At 45.5% G+C, this 4943-nt stretch overlaps 1 long non-coding RNA gene across 8 annotated transcripts; it reads right to left on the bottom strand.

Moving 5' to 3' along the window:
• Positions 1-297: 297 nt before the first annotated feature.
• Positions 298-1765, bottom strand: LOC147884304 (uncharacterized). Of its 8 annotated transcripts, none has more exons than XR_015543707.1 (5): positions 1345-1765; positions 1123-1270; positions 968-988; positions 785-845; positions 298-672 (listed from the first exon to the last, which is right to left on the bottom strand). It is a non-coding gene; the product is annotated as an uncharacterized LOC147884304 (long non-coding RNA). The 8 variants fall into 8 exon arrangements; XR_015543705.1 differs by having other exon boundaries at positions 1123-1250; XR_015543706.1 differs by having other exon boundaries at positions 785-988.
• Positions 1766-4943: the final 3178 nt, after the last annotated feature.

Here is a 4943-nt window from a genome sequence, read left to right as displayed (position 1 = left end):
TTTAAATCATACGTACTTCTAGGACGCTTCAATTGCAATGCATGGAGAATATATAATAATCCTCTACAACACCACAAGAAAACTACCATCGCAGCATCCATCGTAACAATAAGACACTTACGGAGGTTGTTTGTGTAGTTAAGGAGCACTATATTTGGCAGATTTAAGAGCCAAATTAGAAAAGAGTTAGATCTTGTTTGGTCAATAGACAAAAGATTCATCCATGGCTGAAAGATTGAAATGGTCAAAAGATCAATAAAATCATTGTCAAACTTACTTTTAAAATAATTTCCATACACTTAAGTTGAAAAACATTTGTTTACTAGTTAAGGAAGGCTTCAATCACACCCTTTTCAAGTCAGAATAGGAAAATATCAGACATTATTTAGGATTCTAAGACCTGTTACAAAAGTACTGCCAAAATCTGCTGGGATAAAAATGGCCACTGCATGAATAAGTGGCTATAAATTTATCAGTAGTGTCTGTGGTGGGGTGCTGCATAGTTCACAGATCATCCAGAACTGCTATTTGAATGGAACTTTCATGTTTCTTTCGTTTTGCTGGCCTGAACACATCCCGTGAATCCAAGCTTCATGTACCGGGTGCACATATTGTTTCTCCAAGGTAATGATTGTGGCAGTTGCTTTTGCCACAAATATCATTTGTTCAGATCTGATGCCAGACATTATTTCATTGATGCGTTGGGAAGAAAAAGAGCAAATTTTGAATTCTGAAAATAAACTCAATGCAATGCCCTAATAAAGAGTGGAGAAAGAAGTGCTACCTAATGCAGAAACGAATGTGGTACAAAAGATCATTCCAGCGCTGCAATCAGCATGTACCTCCTGCAAAATATAGAAAATGACGTCCAACACTGTTTAAGCTTTTTGAAAAGACTGCTACACATACAGGAATGGACTAGGGAGGTATGGAACCCTTAAAAATTATATGCTTTCCTCCTGCTTACAGCTTGAAGGACATCCTGAGCCTGAAAATCAGCATGCTAGAGATTATTGACATTAGTTTTGACAGCTGCAAGGGCTTGACAATCATAGAAAAATCATGAAGCAAGGAAGCCATGAGGACCAGACTCAGGAAAGTGTAAGTCACAAGTCTGCTTACTCGCTGTATAAACTGGTTCTGAACTGCTGCTTAAGAAGGGACCCAGACCATTCATACTTAAATCTTTCATTTTAAGGGTCACTTTCTCCAACAGTGCTGCCTGGATGCTTGGTGCACATATCCTCTGCCTGTCAAAACAAGTCAATATCTGAAACTTGAAAGTTAATTCCAAATACCATGGAAAACTGAGAAGCAGAAGACGAGAAGAGAATCAAAATATACCTGACGAACCATCTCCTTGACACAATAGGAGAGATTGATGTATATCTGATGACAACAGATGCCAAAATATCCTTGGTGATCCTGGTCCAGCTAAATGGAAGCTCTGAGCTTCACGACCCTGCTTTGTCCTGGCATTGCTACCCCCTGCTTCGTCATACATTGTTCCTCTGCTTGTCACTCATTGCCTTGTTGCCTCAGCCTTGACACCTTCATGCTTCACCTCTGTTTGCTGTGCATCCATCCTTATGCATCTGTTCACCATTAGAGCCCATCAGCCTATGTTCTCCTGTCCCTGCTTTGTCATTCCCCTAGTCTGCTTGCCAGTCCGGTCTATACCCTGCCTCAACATGTCTTCACTGCCCACTTCATTCTCCCATCTGTGGAGGTAGTATGGTTTCTATACTGTTGAACGGCTGCTGCACAGGCGTTCCTGCCCTCCCGCCGTAGCCCTTCACCCCACACCCAGTCTCATACACCCCTTTCAAACTGAAACACACACGTGTGCACACACACACGCACGTACATACATGCGCGCACACACATATGGGCTCGTATGTGTGTGCACGTGCGTGCAGGCACGCCCGTGCGCATGCACACAGACACACACACTCTGCTTGGACATGTTCAATCACACACACACACTCTGCTTGGACATGTTCAATCTCATCAGTCGTGGACTCATAAGCACAAACATAAGCATTTCATACATACAAATGCCCAATCAAAAAAAGATTGCTGCAAAGAGCGTTTGAATATAGAGAAAGTGGAAAAAGTAGGATCACCAAAGACTCTATGATTGCGATTCATCCATAGAGTCCACAGTGCCCAGTAACAAACCCAGAAGAAAAATAACTCAAATTCTTGTCTGCATGGGTGAATCCCAAAAAGCCAGAAATGCTTTCAAAAGGTAGCAGTAGAAAATCTAGTTCTCAAACACTGCCAAAGAAGACGCAAAAAGTCTCTGGTGTGTGAACAATGCCAAAGGAGATGAGGCACAAATTCTTGTGGAGTCAAACATCAGTGACAAACAGCAGGAGCAATGTGTCTGCGTGCTAAAAGCTGCCCTGACGGAAAGACCCCCAGACCCGCCACAAAAAAAGCTGTTGTCGAAGAGGAACTTTGGATCTCCAAAGCTGCTGTAATCTCTTCCGTCACCACTTCACCGGACGATTCATGCGCCAGCGTTGATTTGCCTTATCAGAAACCCAAGGTGGGGGCAAAAGAATCTTATACAAAGAAGATACCATAACATGAGATGACCTCAAGGGACAAGCTGATCTCACACACAGCCTCAAAGTCACACACATATGCACTCACATACATTCACTCACGTACAGACTATCGTTTTTATACAAAATCTTCAGACACAGTCGTTTACACTTGGAAATACTCTCCTTAGCACTCATGCCTTCTCCTTCTCCATTCAGCTTGTCCCTTTCCTTCCCTTTGCCTCCCCATTGCAAGATTCAGACCGCCTTAAGTGTTATCTCAGTTGGCCTTCCCACATTTGATTGAGCCTGTGTAACCATTACTCCTCACACCTGCTGGCCATGACAATCCAAATGATCTCCTGGTCGTAACCCAAATCTTGTAGGCGCCGTATGAGGCGGGCTCTCGAAACCGTGTCAAATGCCTTGCGGAAATCCACAAAGCAACAGTAAACCCTCTGCTTCCGTACCCTCGCCTCCTCGATGATACAGTTGAGCGTGAGAATGTGGACCATGGTCCCATGATCACGTCGGAATACGGCCTATCCTGCTGCTCTAAGTCCTCGACCCTCCGCAAATCTACTGACCTCGGAATCAAGTACTGATGCATAAATCTTGGACATGACATGTCCAATCATAATGGTCCTGTAGTTCTCCGGACTCATGGAATCCCCTGCCTTGTGAATAGGTGAGATAGTGTTAATGGTCCAGGTGTGTGGAAACCCCAAACAAACAGCTTTATTAAACAGCTTTGCTAAGATCGGGGCTAGGAGGTTAATCCCATATGCAATGAACTCAATGCATAGTCCCTCATGATCCTTCGCTCGGCCATTATAAAGTTTCATTGCGGCATCCCTTAGTGAAGAGAGTGCAGGATGTGGGGCGTGGCATATGTGAGAGGTAAGGGACTGGCTGATTGGGGATATCATAAAGTGTGCGTGCATAATCAAACCACACCTGGGTGTCAGTGAGTGGTGAGGGGGACCGTCCCTCTAGAAATCTCCGCCAAAAGTCCTTAGAGTTATTACAAAACAGAATGTTCAATAGCTCCTTCTCGTTCCAGCGAACAAAGTCTAGTTTCTTTCTGCATACCAGTCGACGGTACTCGCGTAACGTCTTTGGTTCACTCGAAAGATTGTTTCTGGTTTTGAATCTGAGCTGACGGCGTAAAACCTTACACTCATCATCATACCAGCTATTACAAGGTACGGTCCCAGGGGGTGGTGGGCGGGTGGAGCGAGTGGTGTGGGGGAAAGCGTGAAGAGCAGCCTTGTGTAGTGAGCAGTTGACTAGGGCAGCACGATCCTCTAATAGGGATATGAAGTCAATGTAGGCGAGAAGTATATACAGACGGCCAGAGTAAGTAGGTGAGTGATCACGATCAAAGCGTATATCATGGTATGTGGAGTAAGAACTCAACAAGGTGGGAAGTGCTGCGCAACGGGGAGTGGAGATGCTAAAGAAAAGATAGGTATGATCAACCCCTAGAGGGAGAGGTGCTACAATAAAGTCAGTGATGCGAGATGTGAAGGCAAGGGATCCCATGATGTAGTCAATAACACTGGAGCCTCCCCCATGAGGAAAGCACGTGAAACCACTTGAGGCGGGCCATCTGTCAAGATCATTATAAATGATGAGATCATGCATCCTGCCGAGGTCTGCCCATGAGATGTGAACGGTCCTCGTCTGTCAGCCGAAACCCGTAGCATACCTGCCTCCTCAAGGTCAATGTCTGGCAGCAGAGTGAAATCATCCTTGAAGTCGAGGAGTAGTGCCTGACGAGCGCTTGTCCCCACGTTGAAGTCCCCAACTAGAAGGACTTCTCCGCGGCTGGAGAAGTCAACAATGGACTCATAAAGAGCAGCAAATGGAGATGTCTCATCCTCCCCTCGAATATCTCTGGCAAAGTGGGAGGTCTCAAGGGGAAAGTAGCAAACAACAATAAACAGATTCCAGCTGTCAATGTGCCGAATCCGGATCCAAAGAAACCTAGAATGTGCATCTCTCTGCTCCACTGAGATGGCCCCCAAAAGTGTGGATCTGTAAAGGACTGTGACTCCTCCTGACCCTCGAACCCCTCTTGTATCCCTCGTCTCATCCCTGTAGGCAGACTCCCATGTATACCCGCTGACTACTGGTAGTGGGTGCTCTGGACTCTGATGTGTATTTGTATAAAATACTATGTCGTGACTTGTATAAGATTCCAAGAAATTCCTTGATTCTGACCATAAGGTACCATTACAGTTCGAGATGGTGCAGGGTAGGGTCTCGGATATTTGAGTCTCATAGACCCCGCCCCTCTATGTGGGAGGGGAGGTGGGTGCCCAACGGGAGCCTGTAAGGAGTCATCCATCTCGTACTACTGTCCACTTTCCCTCCTTGTGGGCCTGA

The sequence above is a fragment of the Dipteris shenzhenensis genome, chromosome 27 (genome assembly GCF_047967505.1).
Source record: "Dipteris shenzhenensis isolate YYH24624 ecotype China chromosome 27, Dip_SZ_1.0, whole genome shotgun sequence".
NCBI lineage: Eukaryota > Viridiplantae > Streptophyta > Polypodiopsida > Gleicheniales > Dipteridaceae > Dipteris > Dipteris shenzhenensis.
The sequence above is the reverse complement of the archived record's forward strand: the minus strand, read 5'-3'. Positions and strand labels throughout refer to the sequence as shown.